This window comes from Desmodus rotundus, chromosome 1 (assembly GCF_022682495.2).
Source record: "Desmodus rotundus isolate HL8 chromosome 1, HLdesRot8A.1, whole genome shotgun sequence".
NCBI lineage: Eukaryota > Metazoa > Chordata > Mammalia > Chiroptera > Phyllostomidae > Desmodus > Desmodus rotundus.
The window spans coordinates 80,247,911-80,262,275 of record NC_071387.1 but is presented as its reverse complement, the minus strand read 5'-3'; the positions used below and the strand labels follow the sequence as shown (position 1 = coordinate 80,262,275).

The 14,365-nt window shown below is 37.1% G+C and overlaps 1 protein-coding gene across 7 annotated transcripts in view; it reads left to right on the top strand.

Moving 5' to 3' along the window:
- Window positions 1-11,412: 11,412 nt before the first annotated feature.
- The window catches only part of AOPEP (aminopeptidase O (putative)), a 437,655-nt gene continuing 434,702 nt past the window's right edge, over window positions 11,413-14,365 (top strand). For 4 of the 7 annotated variants that reach the window (XM_071221641.1, XM_053925241.2, XM_053925265.2 and 1 more), the window contains exon 1: window positions 11,446-11,533. The gene's annotated coding sequence lies outside the window, so the exon portion shown is untranslated. The other 3 variants (XM_024558404.4, XM_045193618.3, XM_053925242.2) reach the window with 3 other exon arrangements.

Sequence of the window (14,365 nt, the reverse complement as noted above, 5' to 3'; positions counted from 1 at the left end):
AATTTGTACCCTCAGTTTAAAGGATAAGGGTCCAGACCTGAGATGATTCTGGCGCCTAAAGTTTTATGGCCCTCTAACTAATTGGCTGTAACTCAGAATAAGACCTCAAAGTTCTCTGTAAATCATGTATTGTTTAACCCTTACTGGCTGACAATGATTGATGAGCTTTATCCGTATTCCTGTGTGAATGAACCTAAAGAAAGTCCATGGAGGGAAAGGCTCTGGACCCTTCTCCTTTGAGAGAAGCGGCCACCTTTCCTCCCCAAGCAGATCATGTCTTGGTAGTCTTATTCTTCATCCATGGCAGACCGGGGGACTGCGTTAAAGCCCCCTGACACTAATTCCTGGGTGGGTGGGATTTTGTATATTTTAGGACCCTGTGGGTCTCTCCAACAAACTCTACTATGAGGCTGGGAGTTTCTCCCACTGCTGCAATCCCCACAGAATTTTTCAGACAGAGGTTTTGAGGCTTTATTTCCCCATGCTGGAACCTTGGGTTGGGCAGTCTGTCTCTCTCCCCAGTTGTTCCTCCTGGTTTATCCTAGATTATATATTTCTTATCATACTATTGTTATTCCCAATCCTACATATCAACCTTCCATGGTCTTAATCCATTTTGCCATCTTCCTGAGCTTTATTCTTGTTGTGGTTAACTTTATTTTCTCACACACTATGCCAAGTTTCTACCCCCTATCCTCACTATTTCTCGTACATCTAACCTCACATAAGCACTCTTCTTACTTAAGTCCGCTCACATTCTTTTCCCCTTTCAATAAGAGTCTTATTTCTTGTCTACCTTTTATAAACAGTGGCTAGCTGGGTTAAATATCACAGACATTGTTGTACTTCTCCAAATGATCTATTTGTTCACTACTTGTTTCCCATTGAATACTCTCCCACTCTTACTCTATTTTGCCTTTGCACTGCCCCTGATCAGTTGAGTGAGGAATTTTACTTCATTGTTTCCTCTCTTCCTTTTTTTTCTTTCTCTCCCTCTCTCTCAACCTGGGCTTTACTCCTTACTCTTATTGGTTTGCTTCCCTCATGCTCTCAAAATCTTTTTTCTTTACTGTAGATATCTCATATTCACTTTTTGCTTTTCTACAATATTATTATTCCCATTCCACCTTTATTAAACTTCATTCAGCTCTCATTGCTATTGACCTTGCTGTGGTTTTTCCACAACTTTGTTCCTGTCAGTCCAGTACCTTTTCAATTTTACGTCAAACCTCATAGTATACTCTTCCTGGTCATACCCCATTGTTCCAGTCACCCTTTCATGTTGTACTTAGGTCATAAATTTTGCTCTCTCCCTTTCTTCGCCTCAGTTCTATCCCAACTCTTATCAATTCTCCTCCCTCTTACCACACAACAACATTTACCCCTCTTTTAGTCATCTCATGTTCCATTTGTCATATCTTATAATATAAGCAATCTCTCTTCACCTTTGTTACTCTTAGTTTAATTGTGGTAGAGAATGCTGAGACTTAGTTCAGTTGTGGTAGGGGTTCTTTTTGCTGGCATAGGTTTGGCATAGCAATGCTTCAAAAAGATCATATACCATAATCAAGTGGGATTTACTCTGGGAATGCAAAGCTGGCACAACATTCCCAAATTGATAAGTGTGATTTACCACATTAACAAAGTGAAGGATAAACACCACATGATCATATCAAAATGAAGGATAATCTCCACATGATCACATCAATAGATGCAGAAAAAGTTTTTGATAAAATCCTGCACCAATTTATGATCAAAACTCTGAGCTAAGTGGGAATAGAGGAACATATTATGGCCTTAAACATAATAAAGGCCATATATGACAAACCCACTGACAACATCATACTCAAATGTCAAAAACTACAAGCATTCCTCTTAAGATCAGGAACAAGACAGGGATGTCTGCTCTCATCTCTCTTACTCAACATAGCACTGGAAATCCTATTCACAGTAATTAGACACGAAGAAGAAATAAAAGGCATCCAAACTGGAAAGGTAGAAGTAAAACTGTCTTCATTTGCAGATGACATGATACTGTACATACAGAATCCCAAAAGTTCCACCAAGAAACTACCAGGACTGATAAATGAATTCAGCAAAGTAGTGGGATACAAAATTAATATCCAGAAATCAGTTGCATTTTTATATGCCAATAATGAACTAACAGAAATGAGAATTAAAAAAACGATCCCACTTACAATTGCATCAAAAAGACTAAAATACCTAGGAATAAATCTAACCAAGGTTGTAACAGACCTGTACAATTTACAGGGAAGCAACGGTAGAGTAGATGAAGCTGAGAATCAAATCAATGACTTGGAACATAAGGAAGCAAAAAACAACCAACCAGAATAGCAAGAAAAAATAAGAAAATAACAAGGATTGTGTAAGGAGCCTCTGGGACAACTTCAAGCATCCCAACATTCATATCATAGGGGTGCCAGAAGGAGAAGGGTAAGAGTGAGAAATTGTAAATCTATTTGAAAAAATAATGAATGAAAACTTCCCTAATTTGGTGAAGCAAATAGACATGCAGGTGCAGGATGCACAGAGAGTCCCAAACAAGAGGGATGCAAAGAGTCACACTCCAAGACACAGAATAATTAAAATGCCAAGGGTTAAAGGTAAAAAATCTTAAAAGCAGCTAGAAAAAAAAGAAGTTAATTACTTACAGGGGAGATCCCATAAGACTGTCAGCTGATTTCTCAAAAGAAACTTTGCAGGCTAGGAGAGATCGGCAAGAAGTATTCAAAGTCATGAAAAGCAAGGGCCTACAGCCAAGATTGCTCTACCCATCAAAGCTATCATTTAGAATCAAAGGGCAGATAAAGAGCTTTCCAGACAAGAAAAAACTAAAGGAACTCATAATCACCAGACCATTATTATATGAAATATTGAAGGGACTTATTTTTTAAAAAGATTAAAAATACGAGCAATAAAATGGCAATAAATACATATCTATCAACAACTGAATCTAAAAAACAAACTAAGCAAAGAGAAAGAACAGAGACAGAATCATGGAAACAAAACACATCATGGAGAGTGTTTTGATGGTTGCCAGATGGGAGGGGGTATAAGGGAATGGGTGAAGAGGTGAGGGAATTAAGAAGTATAAATAGGTAGTTACAGAATAGCCACGTGAATATGAAGTACAGTATAGGAAATAAAGGAATCAAAGAACTTATACACTTATGAGCCATGGACATGAACAATGGTGTGGGGATATCCTGAGGGAGTGCGGTGTGCTGGGTGGACAGGGGCAAAGAGGAAAATTGGGACAACTGTAATAGCATAATCAATAAAATATAATTAAAATATGAGGGGTTTATTTGTATGAAGAAAAGAGACCAGATATTGAACAACAGCCAGCAATGTCTTTCTTCCCCCACTCTTTGTCTTAGTTCAGTTGAGCCAAGTCAGAAATTCTTTTGAAATTTTATCTAATACACTAAATATCAATGGGTATATAAACAGATCAGAATGGACCTGGTAGTATCAGAGAGAAAAATAGTCATCAATGGAAAGAAAACATATCTGAAATCAGACTATACATGTTCTGACTATGCATGCCATAACAATGTATCTCTGCTTGTGACATGAATACATAGTCATAAATATGAGTTTTAAAACTGAAAAACTAAAGATTTTCAGGAATTATTGAATAAATAAATATAAGATGTTAACTGTTATTTTGATTCTGTGGTTTTTGTATATAAACATAAACATTTAAGTCAAAATTATACTTATGTACATCAATAAGTTTCATTAAAAAGTATTTTCTAGAATATTATTTTTTAAATGAATTATGTAAGCATCATGAACATTCCTGGGTTGCAATCAAAATAGGCCTTTGAGATTTATATGCTGATGGCAGTATTATTTTCAATAGCCAAGGTATGGAAGCAACCCAAGGGCCCATCAGTAGAAGAGTGGATAAAAAAGCTGTAGTACATGTATACAATGGAATATTACTCAGTTGTAGAAAGAAAGAAAATCATCAACAAAATAAAAAACCAACCAATTGAATGGGAGGAGATTTTGACCAATGATATATCCAGTAAGGGATTGATATCTAATATATAAGGAACTTATACAACTTAATAGCAAAAAGACAAATAATCCAAGTGAAAATTGGACAGAGGACTTGAATAGACATTTCTCCAAAGGAGACATACAGATGGTCAACAGACATTTGAAAAGATGCTCAGCATTATCAGACAAATGCAAATTAAAACCACAATGAGATATCACTTCACACCTCTCAGAATGACTATCATCAATAAATCAACAAACAACAAGTATTGGTGAAGATGTGGAAAAAAGGGAACACCTGTGCACTGTTGGTGGGATTGCAAATTGGTGCAGCTACTACCGGAAACAATATAAAGGTCCCTCAAATTAAAAATAAAACTACTACATGACCCAGTGATTCTACTTCTGGTTGTTTATCCAAAAAAAATACAAAAATATATGTACCTCTAAGGCCCTTGCAGCATTATTTACAATAGCCAAGATATCAAAGCAACCTGAATGTTCATTGATAGATGATGTTTAGGTAAAAAAGAGATTATATTTCTCTCTCTCTCTCTTCTCTCTATAAAGACACACACACACACACACACACACACAGTGGAATATTACTCAGCCATAAAAAATGATGAAATCTTACCTTTTGTGACCACATGGAAGGACCTAGAGGGCACTGTGCTAAGTGAAATAAGTCAGATAGAAAAAGACAAATAACATATAGTTTCACTTATATATGGAATCTATGAAACAGAATAAATGAGCCAACAAAACAGAAACAAACTCGTAGATACAGAGAACATACTGATGGATGCCAGATGGCAGGAGAGTTGGAGGACTGGGTGAAAAAGTTAAGGGATTAAGTGCAAATTGGCAATTACAAAATACTCATGAGGATGTAAAGTACAGCATAGGGAATATAGTCAGTCATATTGTAATAACTGCATATCATGTCAGGTTGGTAATAGACTTTGTAAGTTGTACAAGTTTCTAACCACTATGCTGTATACCTAAGACTGATATAATATTGAATGTTAACTATAATCAAAAATTTTAAAAAAATTTTAATTTACATTTTTTAAGTATTTTGAGATATGAGAAACTGACATGAAAATATCAGGGTTTTTTAAATGTTTCCGATTTAAACCAAAGCATATCCAGTATAAGAAACATGGCACTTGTGAAACTATAGTTTTAACTGTTGTGTAAAAATCCTTCACAGTGGCCCTAACCAGGTAGCTCAGTTGGTTAGAGCATCCTCCTGACACACCAAGGTTGTGGGTCTGATCTCTAGTCAGAGGACATACAAGAAGCAACCATTGAATGCATAAATAAGTGGAAAAACAGGTGGATCTTTATTTCTCTCTCTCTCCCCCCATTCCTCTCTCTAAAATCAACAAATAAAATTTTAAAAAATCCCTCACACAAAACACACCATATTTGATATTAACCAAAGTCATATCCTAGAAATTGATGTTTTTAAAAGATTACATTTTATAATAATAATTTACTTTGTAAAATGTAACTTTTCTCACATAACTGAGAAACAGGTAGAAAGAAAAGAAGACAATGGAAGGGATCTTTATTCTTATGAGTACAAACATAACAGTAAAAGTATTAGCTGCAGCATGCTCATAATTGGTGCTGCATGAGTGACCCTGAAAAACAAGACAGCTCATATCAAGTGGTTTGTTGCCTTGGTTCTAGTAGTTCGTTTGAACTGCCATTTCAGAATTAAGTGCACACTTTTCCAGTTTTCTGAGTTCTTTTTACCCTGTGTCATCAAAATGAGAAAGCTCTTGAATATAAACCAACTTTTTTTATAACCTGTAAATATCAGAAATTACTATGCTCTTAACTTCAATTCAATTTTTAATTAAATTTGTTAAAAATTACATTTACATTCAACATTATTTTGTATTGGTTTCAGGTGTACAGCATCTTAGTTAGACAATCATATACTTTACAACATGTTTCCCGATATTTCAAGTACCCACCTGGCACCATAAATAGTTTTACAATATTATTGACTATATTTCCTTTGCTGTATTTTATATCCCCATGACTATCGTGTAACTACCAGTTTGTACTTCTCAATCCCTTCACTTTTTTTACCCATCCCTCAAACCTCCTCCCCAATATCAACCATCAATTTGTTCTCTCTATCTATGAGTCTGTTTCTTTTTTGTTGTTTGTTTATATTGTTCTTAAGATTCTGTGTATAAGTGAAATAATATGGTATTTGTTTTTTTCTGACTGGTTTATTTCATTTAGCATAATACCCCTCAGGTACATCTATACTTTCACAAAAGATAATATTTCATTCTTTTTTATGGCTGAGTAATATTCTACCGTATATATGTATCACATCTTCTTTATGTAAACATCATCTATCAATGAACACTTAGGTTGGTTACATATCTTGCCTATTGTAAGTAACACTGCAATGAACATAGGGGTGCATATTTCTTTTGAATTAGTATTTTGGGTTTCTTTGTATATAGAACCAGAAGTGGAATTGCTGGGTCAGGAGGCACTTCTATTTATAATTTTTTTGAGGAACATCCATACTGTTTTCCGTAATGGTTGTGACAATATGCATTTCCCTGAACAGTGCACAAGAGTTCCCTTTTCTACAAATCCTCACCAGACTTGTTGTTTTATTGATGATAGCCATTCTAACAGTTTTGAGGTGATGTGTCATTGTTGTTTTAATTTACATTTCTCTCATGATTAGTGACGTTGAGCATCTTTTCTTAAGTCTGTTGTCTATATATGTGTTCTCTTCAGAAATATGTCTATTCAGATTCTTTGTCCATTTTTTAACTGGTTCAATTCAAGTTTGAAAATGTTTAAGTATATTTTCTTGACTATGCTATTACAATGGTCCTGTTTTTTTCTCCCCTTTATTGTCCTCTGCCCTGAAACCCCCTCCTACCAGCATTCCCCTTCTTAGTTCATGTGTATGGGCTGTATATATAAGTTCTTTGGCTTCTCCATTTCCTATACTTTTCCTAACTTCCCCCTGTCTATTTTGTACCTACCAATTATGCTTCTTATTCCCTGTATGTTTGACTCCATTTTCCGCCCCCCACCTCCTCACTGATAACCCTCCATGTGGTCTCCATTTCTCTGATTCTGTCACTGATCTAGTGGTTTCCTTAGTTTGTTCTTGGTTTTTAGGTTCAGTTGTTCATGGTTGTGATTTTGTTTTCATTTTACTGTTCATAGTCTTGGTCATCTTCCTTTTCTTAGATTAACACTTTATATAATAAGGGCTTGATGATGATGAACTCCTTTGACTTTACCTTATCTGGGAAGCACTTTGTTGGCCCTTCCATTGTAAATAATAGCTTTGCTGGATAGAGTAATCTTGGATGCAGGTCCTTGCCTTTCATGACTTTGAATACTTCTTTCCAGCCCTTTCTTGTCTGTTAGTTTTCTTTCGAGAAATCAGTTGATAGTCTTATGGGAACTCCTTTTTAGGTAACTCTCCACTTTGGCTTCCTTGAAGACTCTCTCCTTATCTTTAATCTTGGGTAATTTAATTATGATGTATATTGGTGTGTTCCTCCTTGGGTCCAATTTCTTTGAGACTCTCTGAGCTTCCTGGACTTCTAGGAAGTCTATTTCCTTTGCCAGATTGGGGAAGTTCTCCTTCATCATTTTTTCAAAAAGTTTTCAACTTCTTGCTCTTGTTCTTCTCCTTCTGGCATCCCTATGATTTGGATGCTGGAGCATTTAAAATTGTCCCAGAGGTTCCAAAGCCTCTCCTCTTTTTTTTTTTTTTTTTTAAATTCTTGTTTCTTCATTCTGTTCTGGTTGAATGGTTATATTTTCCCGCTGTTCCAAATCATTGACTTGAGTTCTGGTTTCTTTCCCTTCACTGTTGGTTTCCTGTGTATTTTACTTTGTTTCACTTTGTATAGCCTTCACTTCTTCCTCTGTTTTGTGTCTGTACTCAGTCATTTCTGTGAGCATCCCATTACCAGTGTTTTGAACTGTGCATCTGATAGGTTGGCTATCACCTCATTGCTTAGTTCTTTTTCTGAAGTTTTGACTTGTTCTTTCATTTGGGCCATATTTCTTTGTCTCAGTGCTCCTGTTATATTGTAAGGGGTGGGGCTTTAGGTGTTCGCCAGGGTGGGGGAACCTACTTTGATTAGTTGTGGTGCTGTATATGGGGGAGGGGGTCAAAGAAGGAACAATGTCACTTGCTTCGCTCTCACCCTGCTTTCAGTTACTTTCCCCACTACTCACAAGCAAATTGGGCCCTTCTGGTGCTGATTCCTGGGTGGGTGGGCTTGTGTATGTTCTAGGATCCCATGGCCTCTCCAACGAACTCTCCTGTGAGGCTGGGAGTTTTTCCTGCCACCGTAAACCCCACAGGTTTTTACAGCCAGAGGTTTTGAGGTTTTAGTTTCCCATGCTGGGACCCTGGGTTACATAGTCTGTCTCACTCCCCAGTTGTTCCTCTTGTTTTATCGACCTGCAAATGTGAGACTGCCCAGTCTGTTGCCTTGCTACATGTCTTCTCTGCCCCGGCTTCCCATCTCTGACCCTCCCACCAGTCTGGATGAATGTTTCCTCTTTAACTCCTTGGTTTTTGGACTTCCAGTTCAATTTTGTGGCAGTTCTGGCTATTTTTTTGTATTTAAATTTCTTGTTGTCCTTCTTTTGGTTGTGTATGGAGGCAAAATGTATCTACCTACACCTCCATCTAGGCTGGAAGTTCTTAAGTATTAAATTTTTATTTGAAACTTTTATTACATGTAAGAGATTTTTTTCCTGGAGTGAATCTCATAATGTTAATTTAATGCCATGATCAATTTTACACTATAGTTAAACCATTTCTCATTTTTTCCATTTTACAAAAGTTATTTTCACTGGAATCAGTTCCAGATTTTTATATGTAACCCTTACACTGATGTTATATTTCAGTATTATTTTTTATCCTCATGATAAATTATAGCTATTAGGGATTCTGACATTGTGAGCTTTCTTTTGTGGCTAATTAGCCAAGACGAAAATCTTTCTACACATACATCGTAGATCAGATTTTGTCAAGAAAATTACATTTTTTAACTTGTAATAAATGATATATTTTTACCATTTTCCTCCTTTTTTCTGTTTTCAATATTACTAATTAGTAGTTATTTTTCAGTCAGTTTTTACTCTATAACAAAACTGTGTCTGATTTTAGCCACTGTTAATTTCATTTTGTACTGATTGTTTCTATGAAGTCCAGTTTTCCGTGTCAATCCGGTCACAATATCCTTCACATTAAAATAGCGAGGCCACAAAAAAGAACCCCACGAACAATTCTAGGCAACTATTCTAACATATTTGGTGGCTCTATAAAACAGAATTTTGCCAATGGAACAGGTGTTAGGAATCACCTCATTTATTTCTCTTATTTTACAAGTAGAAAACTAAGGTGTGGAAAGGTTAAATGACTTGCCCAAAGAGAGATCATGAATGCTTGAGCAAAGACAGTGATTAGTAAGGATAAAGGCAACGGGCAGAAGTGACAATTTTGAGAGATCAAGGTCAGAACATGTTTGATTGGACAGTGGGACAAGGAAAAGGGACGAGTCTGGGATGATTCTGAATTTCAGTCCGGGGTGATTGGGTGGATGTTGGTGCCGTTATCTGAGACAGGGACTATTTGAATAGGTTATATTTGAGGAAAAGGGTAGATAATGAAATCAGTTTTCAATGGCAAGTCTGAGATGCCAACTGGACATCTAAGTGGAATTTGAGTATTTAAATAAGAAAAATTTTAAAGCTTTGGATGGAGAGCTAGATTTGGGAGTTATCAGCTTACAGGTGGTAGTCTAACAAGAGCAGACAGTACCACTCTGGGAAAATTTTCACCAAGGAGGCAAAATTGTGTCCTGCATGTGTGTTTTGTTTGGTCGAAAACAAAAGTTTAATAAAATTCTAATTAGTGTCTAACATTTATTTTTTGGAGAGTTCATGTGTCTGTATGTTGATTTCTCTTTAAAAGTGAGAGGATATGAAATCACTGGGTTACCATTACTGCTTGGCAAAAATAAACTAGAGTTGAGTAGGGAGACCATGAGCTCCAGTTCTTCATAGTCTCCCTTTTGTGTTCAGTCCTTGGATGCTGAAGACTTTTGAATTTGCAACTTCTGGTGTAGCATAAGAAGATCAAGGGGGAGAAGGCTAAGGACAAAGAAAAGAAAAAGGAGTCCCTTGATGGTAACTGAGGGGTGATGATCAGAAAGTTAAAGAGGAGAAACAAGAGGGCTTGGTAACAAAGAAGCAAAGGGATCAGGGTTGAAAAGAAGAGAAACAAATCGTGTGAAGTATTAGAAATTGTTTTAGCTATATTATTCAGCTCTGTGCTCAAGTCCAAAATTTAGGTGTCATTTTTCACATCTTTCTTTTCCTTATCGCCCTTATCTAATCCACCTCCAAGGCTGTTATATCCACCTCCAGATTTTTCCTTATATCAATATTTGTCCATTTCTCTCCATCATTTCTTACCTGATCATTGCAAAAGCAATGATTTCTTTGCATCCTTTAGTGTCTCCCCATACTTCTTTACCTGCACAGCAGCCAGGCTGATCTTATAAAACCAGATCTTGTCACTCACATGTTTAAAACTCTTCACTGGCTTCCCATTACACTTAAAAGAAAATCACCCCCCTTACAATGACCTAGAACGTCTCTGCAAGATGAGAACTCTCCTTGCCTTGTTGATCTCATCTTCTTTTCTTCCCCGGCCTACTTTATCACTATCTCAAAGGCACCACATTCTGTCCTATCCCCATAACTTTTGAACATATAGATCGTTGTATTAGTTTCTGTTCCTCCGGATCTTTACAGAGCTGTCTTCTTCTCTCCTCAACGAGCCTCTTCAGAGGGCACTTCATTGGCATCTCAAACTAAAGAGGCACACTTCTTCTTTTAGTTTTTCAGCAACTTATTTTTCTTCCACACACTATGATCTCTAGAAAGCATATGTATTTGTTGAGACACTCAGTGTTTGCTTTTTCAACTAGAAAGGAATCTCCAGGAGGCTAGGCACAGTGTTTTGCTCACTGGTGTATGCCATACTGTGTACCAGGGCTTGCCTGGGACATAGAGGACTTGAATAAACTGTAGCAGAATGAATACGTAAACAACAGTCATACACAACAGAGGTGGAGGGGGAAAAAAAAGGAATGAAAAGTGTAATTTTGTACTTCAATAACTTTTTTTCTTAAGTGGCAACAAGATTTTGCAATTAGGAGTAGTTTGTTGGGTAACAGAGCAACCCTAAGAGAACTCAATACAGCCAAGCTGTTCCAGCCGTTCCTGTCCGCGCCTGCGCAAACTGCCCCGCCCCGGGCCTCTCCGTCTACGTCCTCCCAAGGGGCGGGACAGGCCTACCACGGTACCGGCGCGCATGGATTACGTAACTAGGCACGTGCCCCGGTAGCCTGTAGTAACTCTGAGTCTACGGAAGTGGAGACCTTGGGGCAGGCAGCTGAGACAGGTAACCTGTGCGGTCCTTAATGGATCCCTGCTTTCTTCATCTCCCGCCCCGGGTTGGCTGTGGGCACAGTAACATCCCATTCTGAAGGCGAACGGGAGCTTGCCCCTACTCTCATCTTTCTTCGGTCTCGGGCTCCCCATTCTCTCTCCTCCGTTCCAGACTCCTAGAAACTGAACCCGTCCTGGGGACTGGACTGAGCGCCACGTCTCTCCGCCTCGGCTCTCAGGGTGGTGTTGGGCACTGAGTCTCTCCCCAGTGACACAGACCCTTCCTCAGCCTACAGTTGCCACCTCCTTCCTCTCGCCTCCAGGCCCATTTCACCTAACCTCTCTCTGCTCCGAGCCCCGAAGGTTCATCTCCAGTCTTGTGTAAGGAGACAAAACAGTTCCCAATTCTGTTTGTTTCCACATGCTGAGAAACCCATCCACCACCACCCCGCCCCATTCCCCAAGGATCCTTACCGACAGCACCAAGTTTCGAGTTTTGGTGTGCCTGAAGAGCATTCATTCTGTCAGTCTGGAGTTTTGCCCAGTAATGCATGTATTTGTTGAGTAAGGGGATGGAGCAGCGATGTGAAAATCTGTTGGGATAAATGATCAACATGGGTCCAATCACCTGTTGAGATAGAAGGAATAGGTATAGCACTTCATTAAAAAAAAAATGCTCCTTGTTCCTGGATTTCTTTTTGGTTTCCAAGCACTGATGACAATTATGCTTGAAAAGGTAACTATCAAAATAGATAAGGAACCGAAACCTAGTAGAAATATTTAGACCACAAAAACCAACAGGATTTATATTGTTTGTAAAGGAATACAGGTTATATTCCAAAACCAACTAGAAGGATTCTGAACTCTTTTTCTCTCATTGATAGTTTGATTTTGTATTTTCTTGTACTTTAATACACTCCATTTTTGAATAGGGCATATCTACTTAATACAATTCTGCAAAGCCTCCCAAATGACTTGCCAATTGGTAAGCTTGTTTCTCATATTTAGTGGACAAAGAAGAATGTTTACAGAATAATAGTGGTCACTCATTGTTGCCAATCTGCTAAATCCCACGGGACTGTGTTCAACACTTTGCATGTGTTTTCTCCTTAGCTCACACAACATGGTGAGTTAGGAATTATTATGATCAATTTGCATAGAAGGCAACTGAGGCTCAGTTGTGTGAAATTATTCATAATATTCATATAATATTCATAATAACTAAGTGTTGGACCCAGGCTTTAAGTTCATGTTTGTGTATGACTTCAAAGCCTTTTTTAAAGTACTTTTTAAAAAAGTATTTTGATTGTTTTGGATCAAGAAATTTTAAGTGTACTAAACAATTTCTTCTTAAAACCCTAAGTATGCTAAACATATTTTAATTTTCCCTATGTCTCAGAGCACTCATTATGAATCATTTATTGCACTCTGTTGTAGTGTGATGATTTCCTAAAAGCTTTTATTATATTTGACCCCCAAACTGTTTTGCATTTTGAGTTTGCCTATACTTGATGTTGTCCATTCCTTGATGTCACCACGAGATAGGAAACCATTGCAATTAAAAGCAGGGATGGGTAGACCACACCTCCAGGATTCAATTCTTTGCTCAACTGAGTATGGCAAGACAGTGGGCCAGGGCAAGGTAGTTGACCCCTTTACACCTCAGTTTCCTTGTGAAATAGAAATAATACTTTTGTCAGAAGATTGTGAGGAAAAAATGAGTTAGTATATGTAAAGAGCTTAGAACAAACCAGGCTTATTTTAAGAGCCACATATGTGTTTGCTAATATGGGGTGGGGTGAAAGGTTTACAGTTGTGAGTACATGAAACAACTTTCTTCTTGTGTTATTATTTACTAATTATTGTACTATTTTCCATATGAACAACTGTAAACCTACTTTTGCCCCACTCTGGTATTATTAGTTTGGTTTTGACCATAGATTCTTTGAAAATTTCATTATACGTCTTTGAAAATTGTTATTTCTTCAGTGATATTTGATACATGGTAATTACCAGTGTACTAGAGAATTACATTATTTTTCAGTGGAATCCCTTATCTTAGGCCATTTTAGAAAAATGTTAATTTATTAAGTTATTTTATCATTTTAGTAATGCAATAAACCTTTTTCTTGGAACATTTGGGGTAGATATTTCAAATATTTCACTTTATTATGTGTATCACATAATAAAGGACTTTTAATAAAAGTCCATAATAATGGACTTTTAACTTTGGTTTTGAATTTGAGGCGTATTACAGTGGTTTAAATTATGGTTTTCCAATAGGTGGAAACCCTCTCTACTTTTGAATCGAATGTCAGTTGTTTACACATTCATTTATGGTGCCTGCGCTGGTGTACTTTTGTACTCATGCTATGTTGGTTGTCTGTGGACAACTACCTCCTTATAAAACCACCATCGTATACATGCCATTCGTAAAGGTATTTCTTCAGCATATTTCTCTTTCCTTTTCTCTCTCCCTTCAAGGAGCTAAAAAATAAAAGGAATTTATCAACAAAGTGAAATAATATTCCTTATGAAATTTGCAAGGTATGCACTCATTTCAGGAGTACATTTTAAACCAAGGCCAGCTAAGAGTTGATCCTGACTCCTGTGGTGTCCATAGTGAGGAACTTGAGAATAAGTGGTCTATCCTTTAATACCATTAGGGTTAAAACTTACTGTTGAAAATATAGGCTATATTTTTTTAAAGATGTTTTGTTGTGTTAATTTACTATTTTAACCATTTTTTAAGTGTACAATTCATTGGCACTAAGCACATTTGCAATGTTGTTTAATTATCACTATTTTCCATTTCCACAATTTTTCATTATCCCAAGTAAAAGCT